This window comes from Dendrobium catenatum, unplaced genomic scaffold (genome assembly GCF_001605985.2).
Source record: "Dendrobium catenatum unplaced genomic scaffold, ASM160598v2 fragScaff_scaffold_1497, whole genome shotgun sequence".
NCBI lineage: Eukaryota > Viridiplantae > Streptophyta > Magnoliopsida > Asparagales > Orchidaceae > Dendrobium > Dendrobium catenatum.
The window spans coordinates 1,944,854-1,964,503 of record NW_021319959.1 but is presented as its reverse complement, the minus strand read 5'-3'; positions in this window follow the sequence as shown (position 1 = coordinate 1,964,503).

Genomic DNA, 19,650 nt, shown 5'->3' with positions numbered 1-19,650 from the left:
TCCTTTAGCTCCCACAGCTAAGCAGAGAAGCCCTTAAAAAATCACTTGCACCTTCCCCGGTGCGACGTAGTAGCCGGATCCTTTGACACCAAAGAGATCTTCTTCTTCTACTAAGGTGCAAGCTCTCCTGAGCAACCGTGTGGAATTCCCCTCCAAGGATCTTCTCCCTCTCTCAAACTCCATCCTTTCCTCTCTCCCTTTCAAGCTCTCTCTTTAAGTTTCCCCCAAAAGAACAAAACTATAATGGCTGTCAAAGACACTTACAAAAGTGCCTTATCAAAAGCTTAAATAGAAGATCTCAAAATGAGCTCATTAATGCAACTTGCCGACTTTATCGTCTAGGCTGATAGAAATATCGTCCTGGCCGATCAGTATAAAATAAGCTCAATCAGCCGGGACAATTTTGGACTATCAGAAGAAAATTGGTTACATCGTCCAAGCCGATTAGTTCAAATCCGAGTACAATTATCCTGAGCATCACCTGGAATAGAGTCTGGCCGATGTTAACCGACCAGGCCATCATCGTGGCTGATCTTGCGATCGGCCTGGCCGATGTGATCGTATCAATCAGCCTTTATTGCTTTCCATAATTACCAGATTAATTTATGCATAATTATACTACATCGTCAGGCTGATGTTTAGATCGTCCTGGCCGATATCCTAAAATAAAGAATACCTAAATTGGTCATGGCGACTGATTTTTTCTGATTTGAACCTATCGTCCTTGCAGATACAAGGATCGTCCAGGCCGATCGGCTTAATGACGGCTGTCTTAATGAGGATGATGCCCTAATTAGGGTTTCTATTTATGAACCGATCATCCAGGCCGATATAAATATCATCCTGGATGATGTTACCAAAAATAGTAAACTCTAGGGATCATAAAGAGAATCTTCTAAGGTGTGTGTGTGTTCAAAGTTACATAGCATCAGGAGCCACATCAAATACAAAAGGACTCAAGAAAGGAAAAAAGTGGTACAAACTCACTCAGACCTAATCTAACTAATCTTGAGCTGGTTCCAAATTGCAGTCTGATTCTATGGACCTAAAAAGTCAGTAGATAATGCAATCGTATAGAAATAAGAGTGTCTGCTATCATCAAAATCATAATTCATAGAAACAGATCTGCAACACAAATGTCTGATAGAAAATACCTTTCAAAAAAATTGAAAATAAAAATATAACAAAAATGACTTAGAAATGGTCAACCTAGTCTAATAGAACGATAAACCTAGACGACTAAGAGATTATGCTAACCCAATGGTAGAGGGAATTCACCAAAGCATTAATATACCTACCATCTAAGTCACTAACGTTGAGTTGAAACCTGCAATCATTCAAATGGTTTAAAATTTTTAGTATGAGGAAACTCCTGTAGATGATCTGAACTTACATATTGCATGTTGCTTGAAGATATGCATAACATTTATGTATAATGAACTCTATGATGACATAGTTAGGCTTAATTTTTTCTATTCTCATTAAGAGACAAGGAGAAAAATGTGGTTTAACTCTTTAATACAAGGATAAATTATAATATGGAATGACTCGGCTCTTAAGTTTCTATCTAAGAACATCCTTCCATCCAAAGTAGTAAAGCTTAGAAATTACTTCACCACATTCACTCAATTAGATGGAGAATCAATATATGAAACTTCAAAGAGAATTAAGGGATATTCGGTTTGAAAAAAAGGTTGTAAAGTATTCCAAATGTATCATTTTTAAAAGTATTGGTGTTTGGTTGAATGAACAAGGAATGCAAAGAAAGTAAAGTAAATATAGTGTAAATCATTTTAATTTATTTTTGGGGAAACTAAGCTCACCCAAACTTGAGTGAGAACTATTTATATTGCAAGAAAGATTGCTTGATCGTTGCCACAACATCCTACTATTGTCACCTATTGTTAGTCAGTAATGTTGCTATCACCCGCCAACCAACACCACTGTCGTCCAGCACCACCCACCACATTCACTCACCTCTACTAATCATAGTTGACTTCCACCACCTTGTAATCACCACAACCGCCAACCATCGCTACCTACTGGCCACCAACAATGTTATCCACCACCTCTACTAACCACCACCACCACCACCACCCACTAGCCAGCAATATCGCCAGCCAACAACACAACCGATCATGTATTCCTATCATTGTACACCATAATCGCCACCACTACTACCATCCACCACTATATTTAGACTTTACATTATGTTCATTTTACAGCAAACCAAACAAAAAATGTTTTCACATATATTTACTTTTTTCTCATTTAAAAAACTTCAAAGTATTCTTTTACAATATATTCCTTATAGATTGCATTTCTTTTACACTATATTCCTTTTTTAGTCCACCAAATATCCACTTAATAAATTACTCAGAAAGTACACACACCATGCTTTACCTGATTAGCTTATAAATAAAACCATTTAAAATGGACTTTTAAAATCTCTTAGAGAGATAATTAATGTTCCTACTAGAGGTTCTTTAATGACCAAACCCATTGATGAAGATTATGCTTCATTTAAAGAGGCAGGTGTTGTTAAATTCCAATTGTCTTCTCAGAGAGTGAACCCTAGGAAAGTTGTAGGAGTTAATAAATCTAATGCATTTTTTATTTTGATTACCCAAGTAGCTACCATCTATATGAAATTTGATAATCTTAAAGTTAGTTAATCTCAAAGCACATGTATCCAATGCAAGAATGTATCTATATAATATTTAATGAACCAAACTCATTAGGGGTTAAATCCGTAAATACCATAAATAATAGATAAAGTAACCCTTATTCTAACACCTATTGTCCAGGTTGGAAGAACCACCAATATGTTTAATGGAATAATAATTAGAATGGATGATGTAATTGGAATCCTAGCAAACCAAACCATTTAAGAAGTTAGAACCCACCTAACCAATAATTTGGAAACCCAAGACTTAGTTATCCTCTAGGATTAAATTCTAATAACAAATTTAAGGATAATAAACCTTCTATAGAAAACATAGTTTTTCAAATGGTGACCCAATTACAAAGCTAAGCTACTTCCATACGGAATAATGAAAATTAGATAGGTCAATTAGCTTGTACTTTAAATAGTAGACCCTAATGAACCATGCCAAGCAATATAGTGGCCAATCCCAAGGAAAGAGATGAGGATCATTATGTAGATATACAACTAAGGAGTGGGAAAGAGTTAGAAAAAAGGGTTTGGAAAATGGATGAACTTGAGGAAGAGATACATATAAAAGATCCTATAAACCCTATCAAACCAAAAGAACAACCTTGGCCTAAGGAAATAAAACTCTCATTAAATAGATCATGGAGAGGACACCACCACTATTTCTCCTCACGTAATTAAAGTGGAACTTACATAAGTAGTTCTCTAGATTTTTGGAAGTCTTTAAAAAGTTAGCCAGTGGCATTCCATTGGCATAAGCCTTAAAACATATGTCCACCTATGCTTAAGTTAATGAAAATTATCTTAGAAAATATGATAAAATTAGAATATTTTAAAATTCTTAAAGTGGCTGAGGAATATAGTGCAATCCTACAAAAGAAACTCCCTTAAAAGATTAAGAAATTTGGTAGTTTCAGTATTCTTATGGATATAAGTGATATATTTTACAGGATAGCATTATGTGACTTAAGAGCTAGCATAATCTCATGCCTCTTTCCATATTCAAGAGACTTTAGCTAGGATAAGTTCAACCCACCACTATAACCATTCAATTAGATGACTAATCATTCACTTATCTAAATAGGGTGATAAAATATATGTTATTCAAGATAGATAAGTTTATCTTCTTATTGATATTTTTACCATATATGTTGATAAAGATAGGTAGATAACAATCATTTTGGTTAGATCTTTCCTTTCCATTGATAGGGCTATGATTTATGTGGAAAAGGGAGAGTTAACCATGACAGTTTAGGATCAAGAGGTGACCCTCAATGTCTTGAGATTTATAAATTTCCCTAAGGTCATATTGAGGATTATCTTAGTGTGGACATATTAGATGATTATGTTGGAGATTTTAAGGAGGGGTTGATGTTTTATTGTTCTTCAGAGTGTTCATTATGTGATGCATAAGAGAGAAAAATAAACTATATGCATGTGATTATTAAAGCTGTTAGAGTTTTTAGGGAAAGATAAGATGTGTTAGATACATCATCTCTTAGGAAGTCTTTAAAAAAATTATTATAGAGGTATATATTCTATAGTTAAAAGAATTATTTTTCCACTTATATGTATTCTTAGAAGAGGAGTCAACTTTACATATCATTCTTTCTACTAAGTTAGGAGAGGATTAAGAGGGCAAGTTGACTAGGATTCTTAGAACGTATAAGAGAGAATTTGGTTGGATAATAGATGACACTAAGAGAATTAGTCCTTCATTATATGCATCAAGTTTTAATTGAAGAAAATTCTCAACTAAAAGCTGACCCATAAAGGAAACTCAACCCTATTCTGAAAGAGGTAATAAAAAAAATAAAATTTTAAGTAGCTTGATATCTGTATTATTTATCCCCCTTTTGAAAGTGAATGGGTTAGTCCTATCTATTTTGTGCCCAAGAAGGGAGGCTAGATTATTGTAGCCAATGAGATGAATGAAATGATACCCACTAAGATGGTTATAGGTTGGAGGATTTGTATAAAGTAAAAGAAATTGAACAAGGATACGAAGAAGGACATTTTCCATTACCCTTTATTGATTAGATGCTTGATAGGTTAATGGGGAACCCTTTTTATTACTTCCTAGATGAATATTGAAGATATCAGCAAATTCCTATAACTCCAAAATAAATAGATAAAACAACTTTCTCTAGTGCTTATGGAACTCTAGGAGGATGCCTTTTAGATAATGCAATTCCCCTACTACTTTTGAAAGAAGCATTATATCAATTTTTTTTTTTTTATTTAATTGAGAAGGGCATTGAAATCTTTATCAATGATTTACTATGTTTGGTACCACTTTTGGTTCTTGTTTGGAGTATTTATGTGTTTTTTTTTAAAAGAAGTGTAGAAATAAATGGTGTTAAAACTGGAGGAATGTCAATTAATGGTTGTATAATGCATAGTACTAGGACACAAAATTTTAGAGAAGCTTTTTAGGATATGTTTTTTTTATAGAAGATTTATTATATATTTTTAAAAATTAAGTCAGCCTTTTTTTCGTATCAAGAAAAGATGTACCATTTGAATTGAATGATGAATATCATAAAGATTTTATTATTTTGAAATAGCATTTAATCACTACACCTATTATTTTTGCTCCTTATTAGACACTTCATTTTGTTATCATGTATGATGCTACTAATTATGTTGTTTTAGCTATTTTTAGGCTAAGAATAAATATAAATTTATAAGCCATATAATATGCATGCAGGACTTTAAATACAGTCCAAGTTAATTATATCACCATTAAAAATGAATTGTTAGTTATAGTCAACTTCTATAGTCTTTATCTTTGATAAGTTTGGACCTTACTTTATTATTACCAAGGTCATTATTTATACTGACCATGCTATCAATCAATTGGCATAAATAAAGATGCTAAGCTGAGATGGATTATCATATTATAAGAGTTTGTTATAGAAACTGTAGATAGAAAATAAACTAAAAAGCAAGTGGTTGATCATTTTTCTAGACTATAATTAGAAAAACCTACGTAGAATTATTGTGAATTCAATAAGTTTTTTTGATTTTTTTTTTTTTTTTACATTTTATTCATGTAGTGTGCCTTGGTATATTAACATTTTGGAGTGGGGTGATCCAATTTGACATGTTATACACGCAATGGTGAAAATTTCTACTTAAAGCTAAATTCTATTTTTGTGATGAGCTGTATTATTTAGCAGATACAAAAATCAAATCTTTAGGAGGTGTCCCAAAAGAGAAGATTGAAACCCTTATTAATTAATGTCAAGATTTAGAATATCAGGGCATTTGGAGGATTTAGAATCATTTTTAAAAACCGTAAATCTTGGAATGACCTACCTATGTTTAGAGATGTAAATGAATATGTCAAAAGATGTGATATGTGCCAAAGGATAGGAAAATTTTCAAAGAGACATGAAATAACATTGTGCTATATGTTAGAAGGGGAAATCTTTGATGTTTAGGGATTACACCTCATGGGTCCTTTCAATAAATAATTTGGGAGTTAATATATATTGATGGTAATTGACTATGTACTCAAGTGGATTGAGGGAGAGTTAACACCAAAAATGATTGCCCATAATGTCATTATATTTTTAAAGAAAAATATATTTTCTAGATTTAGAGTATTTAGGGTAATCTTTAGTGATGGGGAAGATATTTAAACAATAAGACAGTGGATGCTTTAATCTTGAAATATGGAGTTAAACTTAAAGTAGTAACTGTGGGTTGAAATTAGTAATAGAGAAACCAATTTGGTTTTGGAGAAAATTGAGAATCCAAGTAGGAAGGATTAAGAATTGAGATTAGATTATGTTCTTAGGGCATACAAATTTGCATTAAAAACCCTAATTGAAATGCCTCCCTATAGGTTGATATTTGGAAAAGCTTATCACTTACCCATTGATTTATAACATAAAGCCTATTGGGTGGAAAAAGAATTAAACTACATTCTTAAGGATATTGAAGAGAAAAGGTTGATACAATTAAATGAGTTAGAGAAATTTGGAAATGGTGCTTATGAAATGTTATGTTTTATAAGGTGAAAATTAAAAAGTGGCATGATTGTGTTCACCTCTTTTTTGTATGAGGTCACTAAGGCCTACGTGGGTTTCTTCATAGTGACCTAATGATTGGAAGGCGTCCACTAGTCAATGATATAGGTCTTAGTAAAAATCCAATATAATCTTAATAAAGTTCAATTCCAATTTTCAATTCAATCTCCAGTCCAACTTTCAACAAACTTTCAATCAACCATCAAATCATATCTAATCAATCTCAACCATTCAAATGATTATCATCGATGTGGATAGCTCAAAATCAACCATTCAAATCCAAAATCTAATCCAAATCATGGGTTCTAAATCAAATCCCATGGTTAGGAGTTCAAGTCCTCAAACACGTTCTTTGTAATTTTTTAATTACCTTGATATGCAGTCATTTGTCTAAATCATGATCTATCAATTGTACATTGTATAAACACATCTCAAAGATTAGCCCACAAAATTTGAACTCAATATGAGGCTCCTAGCATTTGAAATAGATTTAATTTCTAAAGGGTGTAAATCCTTAATATATTTACAACCCATGCCACTGGACTTTTGACCTTGTTTAATTTGACTTTAAAACTCTCCCTGATGACTCTAGCCATATTAATGACCTTTGTTATGACTTGTTAATCAATAATCCACACTTTTTTGGACCCAACATGACCAAAAATTAACCACATAAAACCTCAAAACCTATTCTAATAAATCTTAAATATAATTAGGAACTCGTTACACCCAAACCCAACCTTTGGTTTGACCAAGTTGACCAAAGTTTCCATTAAGGGTTTAAACACCCATTTCAAATCAAATGAAATCCTTTTAATTTGAAACCACTTCCATTGAGTTCATATCATCAACTTAAACTCAATGGACTCAACACTTGACCCTAGATCAACTTGGTTCACCAAGTCAACCATGTTTGATCAATCATACATACACATTTAACCTCTTCAAACCTTTTTTACCAAGGCTTATCCTAACCCATTAAAACCCATAGGATGACCTATTAGGTCTCTAAAGAAACCTCCTTGAGATCTCAAGGGTTTGGGCTTACTTGGGTTAGCCATTCGGCTTGATGCAAGTTTACAAAAAGAAGTTTTCCTATGAGCCAAGTCTTCCCCTAATCATAAAAAAATCAAACCAATGCTAGCATTTTTTACCCCATGACCCAATACTCCTATCCTTGTTGACAGAGCCCTTGGGTCAACTCAGTTTGCAAATTGGGTTAACCCAAAGTGCTCAAAACCACTTTGGGTTGAGTCATTTCCCAACCTACCCCCCCCACCCCCACCCCAACCAAATTCAACACTTATATTGGCTTGACCTAGGTTTAACACATGTACTCTAGTAAGCTCGACCCTCGGGTCAACTTGGTTCAACATCTTGGCAATCCGAAAGTGGTTTATCCCAAAGTGGTCAAAACCACTTTGACCTAAGCCATTTTCCACTACAAACCAGAACATACAAAATTAACACTTGTATTGGGTTCCCCTTAACCCAATTGACCTTGTCTATCAATCACATGACCTGACCCAACCTAGGTTGCACCCAAGTTGACCAAAATCATGCAAGTTTTGGTTAACTTGATCCATCAAGTTTATTATTCAACCTCTTTCCCAATAGAGCTCATGGATGAGTTTACCAGACCTCCAGTAATCTTTCCACCTCAGATTGACCCAATAATTGGCGATATTGACCAGAGAAAATCAAAAACTAGCTTTGTTGCTCCCCCCTTGATTAGTCTTGATCAATGCTTCCCCAATGCCTGAACTCATCACCTTTGAGCTCGAAATAATTCCCCAAGTTATCCCCTTCCACCATGTGGCCATCCAATGGCTTGCCTGAGCCTCTAGCCATCCATATCCATGGGGTTCATTTCAATAGGGAAGCTCAATACAACCATCCCCATTCACTCCCAATATTTTAAAAACATCCTCAGAGCTCTCATAGCATTCCTCTTCATTCCCCAGCATTCCTTAAACTACTACTTTTGATAATCCTTCAATAGAGTTATCTAAAGAAGAAGTGTTCCCCTCCATCCACTAAATCTTCCTGATAGAACAACCCATTCATTGGGGCTTTCTACATAAGGATAATCAATTCATAAGCTCCCTAATTAGGTAGTACGATCAAGTGTAAAGAAAACTTCCAATCCAACAAATTGAAAGCTTTCACCATCATGATCTTCCTATGAAATTTTAAAGGAGTTTGATTACAACATCGCTCAGATCATGCTGGAGAAGGTCTACGACTTCGAGTTTGCGTGAGAGGTTGAAGACATAATCCTATCCATTGATTTCAATCAATGATTCAGATTATATCTCGCAATTTTATAGCCCATTCTATCATATCCATTCGATCACAATACGACGACTATATTTAATCCCATGTTTACACAGTCAGCTGCAATGATTGGCTAATCAATCTGATGGTACCCGCGTGTAAATCACCAGCAGATTGTGTAATTTTGGATTTAAAAATTCTAGAAATTACATAGAACTTCAAAAATTAATATCTCTCAACTCACTTAATCCATTTAGAAGTTCTTAGGTTCATTGGAAAGATCTCAAAGAGATCTTCGAAAGCCATATACTCTTATGTTGGGATTCTACATGAAACTTAGTTAATTATAGTAACAATCCTTGAGATATCATAAATTTTTCTTGTGAAATTGAAATCACCTCAACTTGAGACTTTGGGAAATTAAATTTGGGCATGTCCTTGCCATGTCAAAATTTTCTTTCCCTTGTTCGAATTGTCTAAGGGCATGTTTGAGTCAATTTGAATTTAGGGGTCATGGTTTGACCCTTAAATTAAAATTTCTCTATTGATCTATCCAATGGGACTTTTGTTTTGTGATTTGATGTGATATTTTTTCTTAGGATAGAGATATTAGAGCCACTAATTTCAACCTTTGTCTTGCGCTAGGTAGTGAGTAAGGATTTTTTTAATATAACCATATGGTTAAATGGGGTGGTTTGGTTAACTATCTTGGGGGATTTGTTTTAGCTTTAAATTCAATGGACTTAAACCATGAGATTAGGTGAACTCATGGCCCATGTTTCACTAGAATTAATGCTCATTTGGTCCACCAACTAGGGAACCCAAAATCACCCCCGAGATTTGAATTTTAACTTTAATTAATTTATAATTAATTCATATAATATCCTAAAAATTCACATATTATCTTTAATTTATCATAATTAAACCCTTAATCTATAAAAATTATAATCCTTATGATCAGACCTTCACTTTAATATTAATTTAATTTTTAAGGAAAATTTACAATTAATTAAATTTATTAATTAAAAATATTTAAAAATCCTATTTTTTTTAGTAGTTGGAAACATCCCCTTACATCATTTTTGACCTTTGGGTGATTTAAAGAGGTTTGTGACTGATTTTGATCAAAATCTAAAAATTTCCTCTAAATAAAAAATTTTTTAAATTCCAAAAATACTCAAACTTTAAAAATCACCATTAATTCCAAAAAAATCAATTTAGTCAAACTCAAATCCATGAAACTCTATTCATAATCTAATATTTTCAAAAAATCTTAAAACTTCAAAAATAGATCAAAGTCAAAAAGCCAACTCTCTGGTAAATCGTTGTTCAAAACTAGGTCAAAACTTCAAAAATTCATAACATAATGTAAAACATTTTAAATTGAGCAAACTTAGAGTCTAATTCCTCATCTTTAGATATAGTACTTAGAAGAAAAATTAAAACTCTAAAAAACACTTTAATTTTAAATGTAACTTTTGTCCTGCTTAATTATTATAATTCAAAAATTCAAATAATTCCAAAATTAGATAATTCACTTAAACTTTAGAAAATTTTAATTGAATCCTTCAAACCAGGATTTAATCAATTGATTTAAATTTATCAACCCTTAATCCTCAACTAATGAAATCAACTTATTCAATAACAATTAATACTAGGAAACTTAGGCCTATGAGGCTATTATCTTAGCCCTAAAGAAGGTGAAATAAACTTTACAGCCCTAGTAAGCATTAAAGGTAGTAATAAATTAACTCATAAAATACATTTCAAAATAAATTTTAATACATTAATATTTAAAATCTAACTAACCTTCCCCTATAAGCCTCTATGAAATCAAAAAATTAGAAAGCTTTAATAAACTACTCAATCTAGGACATATCCAAGCAATATAGACATTTTACACATGCTTTAGATGGTTTGCTAGAATAACCAACTGTAGTCTAGTCTGGGCTTATCTTTATTTTTTACTATTGTGTGCAAGATTTTCTGAGTTTTAATTGCATGTGATTTGGTAAATTAAATGATTGATGTGAGTGTTTACTTACTTTAACTGTAATTTATGAATCTTTGTGAAGGGCAGTAGATTACCCTTAAGTTAGGAATGATCTAGTTGCTCACAAAGTCTTCTATAGGTAAGCATGCTCGTGTGGGGATATATAAAGAGGAGGCTAAATAAATAATTATTAGAACTACTACAGATTATTTAACTACTTAGCCCCCAAATAAATAAGAGCATGGATAAGTATTATTTATTTTATTTATTGAAATCATATTACTTCTTGGGATGAATTTTATTATTAATTGCTTAGGATAACCTTGTAGGATGGTCTAGTTTTTTATTTCTTTTTTCAGTAATTTGATTTGAAGTCAAGGGTTGTGAAAGTTGGTCTTTGAGTTGGGATGCATAAATCCAAACTTGGATCTAAATGGGGAGAGGACATCCCTTAGGCAAGAGTTATTTTTTGTTTGGAAGCTATAATTTGGAATAATTTAATACCAAAAGTGGAAAGAATAACATCCCCTTAGAGGGACAGTTTTCTTTCTATTTGGGTATCAAGATAAAACAAATCCAAGGAGCCCAAAGAGGAGAAGGATGAAGAGTTGAAGACAGAGAGTATCCCACTTAAATTCTCTTATGTTTGTCCTAAGATTAGAATCAAGGTTTGTTGTTAGTGGTGCTTGACCACTTTTAATTTCTATAAATTCTGGGTTATAATAAACATGCATTTGCCTATAGACATTTAACTTATTTAATTAATTTGAATATTTGATTAATTAATTAATTAATATTTCTTGTTCTTAAAACTACCTATTTTTTCTTTAACGATCTATTAAGTAAACTTAGACCCGTTGGGAGAGTTCTTATATATGTATATTAGATTACTTCACCTCCTTGTTATGCACCTCCCCATCTATAGGTTCTAGCATGCCACCCAGATTATTAGGGTGTACTCCTGTCAAGGGGATATTATGCAATCTCTAGAGAAAAATGTATTTTTCTGCTTTTTTTTAAAAAAAATTTCTACATATCATTTTATACATTTCATATAGTCGATCTGCAGGCATTGCATTGGAAATCAACTAAATAGATCTAAAATTTTAATTTCATTTCATTCAAGCATTTTCAACCTATATAAAGTCAAGAGACCAATTAGGATTTGTTGTAGATGTTGATCCTAATTCTTAAAACATTAATTAATAATATCCTTACAATTCTGTCATAAATGACCTAATTCTTATATTTTAATTTCCTAGGTGGTTAACTAGCTCCCCAATCTAGGTTAGGGTAAGGTAAGACCATGCTTTATATTACATTAGCTAGGTTCGGGTTGTGTTATCTAGGGCCCAATTTAGATCTTAGTTCTAAGGTAAGTCCAGGTCCTAAGACCTTTTTTTTAAATATAATATCAAGTTTTTAATAAATTGCTCATCTCAAATTAAAGAACCTCTTAATCTAAACCATAAAGGGCAACACTATGCTTAGGTTGGGACACTTCTGAATTATTTTAAAATTCAAAAGCGTCTCCTACCTCTTCTCCGTTGACTCCAGAAATAAATATTCAAAATTGATCCATCCTAAATTCAAGTTTCATATCCACCTCCTTTGATATCACTCTTAAAATACATCTTAATAAAATTTATGCCGCTATTTTAATTGAGAGTTTTCATACAAGACTATTCTTTTCCTATGATATAATTAACTACGAGGACTTACGCTCGTAGGAGATTTAGAACCCACTTGATTTTCAAAACCCAATTAGCCATCTTTGGGAAAATTAAATCAACAACAATCGTTATCTCTTCATGTTCGAATAATCAATAATATTTAATATCTTCTTTCCAAGGAAAGAAAATATCATCTATTATTATAACTCTAAATATAAAATTAGTGACCCCACATCTAGATTTTTATAGTTAGATTTTTAGTAGAATATCATTTTAACCCTTTGGGTTTATATATAGTTCTTTCTTAAATATTGACTATTACAATATGGGTGAAATTTTTAATTTTATTATCTACACCCATTAAGGAATGATATATTCATCTCCCAAGGTGATATATGTTACGGATCTATGATTTATGATTTTGATGATAGCAAACATTCCTTATTTCTCTATGATTGCCTTATGTGCTAACGTTTCAAGTCCACACGATCAGACTGCAATCTGGAACCAACTCAAGATTGGGTAGACTAGGTCTTTGTCAGTTTGTAATCTTTTTCCTTTTTTGAGTCTGTTGTGTTTGGTGTAGCTATAACTTGGTAGAAATTCTCTTGCTCCCTATATGATTTCTGTTTTTTGTAACATCGGCCAGGACGATCGTAAGATCGGCCTGGACGATTTGTCCAAAATCGAAAACCCTAGTTAGGGCATCCTCATTAACGCAGCCGTCAACAGATCGGCCTGGACGATACTTGTATCGGCCAGGACGATAATCTCAATTCAGAAAGAATCAACCACCATAATCAGTTTAGGAAGTCTTTGTTTTAGGAAATCGGCCCGGACGATCTAACTCAATCATGCCTAAATTAATCTGGTATCTTTGGAAAGCCTTAATGGTTAATTGATACGATCACATCGTCCGGGACGATCGCATGATCGGCCAGGATGATGGCCTGGACGATCTATATCGGCCAACTCAAAAACAGGGCGATGATCAGGACGATTGAAATCGGTTTTAAACTAATCGGCCAGGATGATCGTAAGATCGGCCAGGACGATGTAACCAATTTTCTTCTGATCGTCCCATATCGTCCCGGGCTAATGAGCTTAATTTGTACTGATCAGCCAGGACGATATACCTATCGTCCTGGACGATAATGTCGGCAACTTGCATTAATGAGCTCGTTTTGAGAGCTTCTATTTAAGCTATGACAAGGCACTTTGTAAGTGTCTTTGGCAGCCATTGTAGCTTCGTTGTTGTGGTGGAAACTAGAAGAGAGAGCTTGAAAGGGAGAGAGGAAAGGGTGGAGTTTGAGAGAGGGAGAAGATCCTGTGAGGGGGGACTCAAGGGAGTGTGGAGGGGGTTCCACACGGTTGCTCCGGCGAACTCGCACCTTAGTACCATCGGATTCAAGGCTTGTCTCGAGGTAAGTTCACCAAAGAAGAAGTCTCTTTGGTGTCAAAGGACCCGGCGACTCCGCCGCACCGGGGAAGGTGGAAGTGATTTTGTAAGGGCTTCTCCGCCTAGCCGTGGGGGCTAAAGGAGAGACACTAGTTTAGTGCAATACTTGGGGGGTGCCTCCAAGGAGTGGACGTAGGTCAAGGTTTGACCGAACCACTATAAATTCGGTGTGTTCTTTCTTTTTACTATTTCCGCATTTTAATTTCCGCACTTTGATTGTGGTGATTTGGATTGTGTTTTGGTTTTAAAGTTTTCCAATTCACCTCTCTCTTTAATTAGCTTGGGATTAAGTTCAAGAGGGCCTAACATCCATAATGATCTTTCAATATATTGTTGTTAATGACATGTTCAGTTTTGAGATTGGAATCCTGAATAAAAATTTATAAAGAAAACTAAACTTTTCAAAACATGCTTTTTCAAACTTATCAAATGCACCAAACAAAAAATGGCATGCCTTATGGGACCACACCTCTCTCTCTATCTCTAATAATGGCAAAATTCAGTTTCATAGGTGGTTTTAACAACGTTTCCTTCCATTAGTCCCTCTAACCATTTCCTCCTTGGGTGAGCTTAGAAATCATCAAAAATACATATCAAAAAGAGAGGTGAAACCTCTGTCCTAAACTATACTTTCACCTTCTGCCCCCAAATTATCATGCAGAGTTATAGTGTCAGGTCAAAAGTTTAAAACCTCCATTTCAATTTTATGAACTCGCATCATTGGGCTTAACTCAATATATTAAGTTTTAAAATTGCAATGAGTTTTGATGATCTTATCATTAAGATCTTAAATCTTTCAAATTTTGAGCTTTGACATTCCACCCCTAAATCAATCAGTGGTGCAGAAACGTCAAGCAACAACTCCATCAAAGTTTCTTGCTAAATTTTTAAACCCTTAAATTAAGTGAAAACTAAACATGTAGACTTTCAAAATCTAAAAATAATTCATCAATTTCTCAAAATTAGAGAATCTTTTCAAAATTCCGTCTTGAATTGACACTATCATAAGCTATCCCACAGTGTTTCTTTATGGTTTAACATATACACTAAGAATTGAAACTCCTTTTAATCCTTAAGTAATCTTTGTATTTTATCATCATATGTTGGGTTATAAGTCTTATAACTTAGTAAATTTGATCAAATATAACTTCCATTATAAATTTTTAATTTTTAATTTCAAAAATATGTGACTCAAATTTCCTATCAAACTCTAGAAACTGGTGTTCAATCAAATGTCTAGAAGTTAATTTTCTCGATTTATCAAGATCAACATGTTCAAGAATTAATTTGCAACAATTCCATTCAGTTTAGGATGGGCTTTACAAACATCAATTTTTATGTAAATGGAAAAGTGTAAGCCAATGTTACTGCTGAGGGGGAAAATGATACTCCCTTGGTTGAGATGATTGTTGGGGTGGGGACTAACTCCCTCAATTCCAACAAGGAGGTTGTTGTCACCTCCATCCCTACTCCATCCTCTCGCAGTGAGGAGGAAAGATTGAATTCTCCCTTTGAGACCTCTAAAGTTAAGTCATTCTTTGAGAAGGGATAAAGTTATGAGATCTCATTAACAAATAAAAATCAATGCAAGAACTATCTAAGGATAGTTATGAAGAATATCAATAAGACCACAAAAGTTATTGAACTCAAAGCCCTGGGCTAGGTCAAGCTAGAGGCTGCCGAATATCTACTTATTTTTGCTTCCTCTCCACTCCTTAAGGGGAGTAGCTTTCATCCTCTTGATGCTGCTGCACAAGAAAAGTGGATAGCTAGGATAGCTTGCTCCCCACCATGCCCGATGGATTATTTTTCAAAGAGAACTCCAAATGAGAAATAAGTGTATAGAACCTGAATGTTGAGAAATATAAGCCATACTTGCGCTGCCTAGGTAGAAGAGACAAAGGAATAGTATGTGAGACACCTGAAGGGGGTAATCTCACATCAGTTTGAGAAGGAAATCCTTAGAGAAGAAAGATCTGAAGAAAATAATTTGACTCCCCAGCCCATTTGAAATAATAAGAAGATTGTCAGACAACCAGTGATGAATGTATTAATCGATGGATACCACTAGGTTCCATGCCCGTCCTCTAGGATGGAGGAAATTGTACTGATCGAATTTGGTAGGTCACCAATCCCTGCTCCCAAATTTAGAAAGTTGGCCTCAAAAGTGGTTAAGACAAGAGATCAAGATGGGAATAAATAGATTGTCAAAGCTTAAGGGCGAGAGGCCCGAATCCCGTGAAAAGTAGTTTGTGTCTAAGAAAGTTAATAAAACTAAAGATGCCCAAATTGTACCTGATGTCCCTAAGCTCCCTACTTAGGGATCAGAGGACTCTACCTTACCTGATGTAGTATCTATTATCCTTCAAGCTCCTTCATCACTTTCTAAAGTAAATGTCCCAACTATAGTGGATGCCACCCTTCTAACTACCGAACTCGTGATAGTCGAAGGGGAAGGGATATGCCGGATGTAGATCAAGAGATGGTTGATTAAATGGCAGAAGAGCCTTCCTCTGTAGAAGATCTCAAGTTATAAAACATTCTTTCCAAGCTCAATCAGAAGGAGTTTAAAAAATGTTAAATTATAAGGGTTACTTACCAATCAACAATGAGACAATCAATGATAGACTAGTCGATGAGGTAGTTCAAGAAATAATGGATATTTTTAAAAGGGAGGAAGAAGGAGAAACATTTGACCCAGAACTCGATGATAAATTGATGGAAGAAGGTGTGACTATAAGTAGCATCTCTACGGTTGAAACCAGGGATTAGCTAAATAAACTAAGGAAATTAAATTCCATTCTGGTATGGAAGAAGGTTCAAAAGCTATGGATTCAGATTCTAATGGATCAATGAGAGCTAGGGATAATGATTAACACATAAAAATTTTGGAAGCACAAATTATAGACATGTTGATACACGCCAAAGAAATGTAAGAGTAGTTAGATAAATCACAAAAACCTTTTTTTAAGAAACAAAACATTTTTGTTCAAGCGAGGACTAACCAGGCCAAAAAGCTAGAATCCTATTATAAGGTCCCTGAGTCACAGTCAATAGTCCATCCAGTCTACCAACCTAATATTTCAGATCACCCAATCCAACTAGTAGTCCCTTCAAATTCATCAGTTGCTCCACCACTAGCTCAAAATGATCTTAAGAAATTGATTAAGGTTCAGGTAAGCGAGGCCTTGGACCATTCCCAAGGGACCGCATCTATTCAAAATAGTTGGCCATACCCCAAAGAATATGATTTAGTCCCTTATTCTAAGGGATTTATGCCACCATTTTTTAAAATTTTCATCAGTGTTAAAAACTTGAGGTAGCTTTTGACCCATTTTGAGCTAGATTTTGCAACGTAGGAGGGTCAGATACTCTACTATTTACTAATTCATTACAAGTCTATCTTACAAATCTACTCTTAAGTGATATGCTAATCTGCTTAAGGATTTGATAAGAACAATTTATGAACTAGAAAATCTACTCTTGAAGATATTTTTTGGTGTGCAACAGTGCACAACTGTGGGGAATGTGGTTGTAAAAAAGTAAAAGATAGGACAGTATTTGATGAGTATATCCTCATGTGGAAAATCTTCTCGATGATATGGGAACCTCGGTTGCAAGAGCAACACGTAGTGGATATCCTTTTGAAGAATATCCATGGACATGTTGCTTTTCTCCTTACACAATTAAAACCTTTGAAAAACTCCTAAACAAAGAAAGAAACCTACAACAAGAGGCACCGAGGAGTCATTCTTAAAGGATCTATACGATGAAAGAAAGTTGACAAGCCCATCAATTACTTTGAGGAAAGAGCAGCTATAATTTCAGTGGATAATAAAGTAAAATAGCCTGCCACCAGTTTGTCTTTTATTCTTCTACCCCCATTATTTTAGAAGCAATCATTCCAAATAATCTCTCGACTTCTTAGAGAATCTAATGAATCTATATTAAAAAGTGGTTGACAAGACCATACCCATTTAGAAAAGAGTCAGAAAGGAAGATCTTTAGGAGCCTTCTAAAAAAGCCATATCTCAAACTGCATGAAGCCAGGAGGTAGAGTATGTAGATAAGAAAGTTGATCTCAAGTACTATCCTTATTATCATATGCTCAATCATCTGATTGAAGATTGTATTATTTTTAAAGATTGGATAGAGAAGAATTTTATGCAAGGTAATACCATCATTCCTAAAGAGTACCTGGTAGACCCAGATCAGGGGTCGGTCAAGACTTTCTCAAGTAATTATTCTAATATTTTTCTATTAATTTAATAAACTTGGGTATTTAAAAAGTTGATTATTAAATCTTTTCATCTTTTTAAATAGTTTCCAATGAGAGCCCACGACCCGATCTGGGAGGTTAGTATAGAGGCTTCGTAAGAAGATGTTGAAATACTTCCCGCTCCAATTATCTAGAAACTACTATACTAAATGTAAAAGAAAAGAGTGAAATTTTTGCAAAGAGGAATTTTTATGATGGAGATGTATTTGGGTTATAGATGAAACCATAAAAACCCCATCTCCACTCATATTATCTGAGTTTTACATTTTCCCATTAAAGGCAAAGGGTCACAAATTTAATAAAAAGAATCATTTTGCATCAATTTTGATGATTTACCATGAGAATGAAATCCTTGTTGACTATTCTTCAAAAGAAAATAAAATCCAGTCAAGATCACTCAAGAAATTCAGAAACTCAACCTTCTTGATTTAACTCCTCAAAGGGAAGTAAAATCTGAGGTCTTATATGATAGTGATTCCCCCCAAATAAATTTTCATGGGAGTCTTATCGGGATAGACTTTTTAGATTTTGACTCCCATTCAAAAATACCTATGAACTACCTATGAAGAGCATAGACCCCATCCTAAGTTTGTCATCCTGATCAGATCATAGAGGTACAACTTCAGCGTTGTAAATGTAGAGAGAGTTGCTATTTGCATGTTTTATATTCCTGCAACTTATATATTATTTTGATGATTTCAAATATTATTATTTTTATATATCTCCTAACACTTTTTGAAAGTTTTATTTTTTCTCTAGTGAGTACTAACATTTCAGGAAAATCAACTCCAAGCAATGAAGACTTCAAACTATTCATTTGTAAATCATTAGTTTTTAAATGAAAGGGAGTGATTGTAATTGAGTGAAAAATCACAACACACACTTTAGGGGATAATTTTTGTGAACTGATCGTACGGGACAAACCTGGTTCATACGGGACGATCATGTCAATCAACCCCTCAGGAGAGCAATGGATTGAATGTGCGAGGAGAAAATTTTCTAAGTCCTAATCGTCCAGGACGAATTTAATATTCATCCCGGGACAAACTTCTCGGGATTCTCTCTTACACTGTTCGTCCAGACAAAAATAAGGTTCGTACAGGGATGAAACTCTCTGTATGAGATAGTACAGGACAAAATGAACCTTCGTACCAGGACGAAACTCTCTATATAAGATCGTACAGGACAAAATTAATTTTCGTCCATGGACGAAACTCTCTGTATGCAATCGTACAGGATGAAATAAATTTTTGTCCCT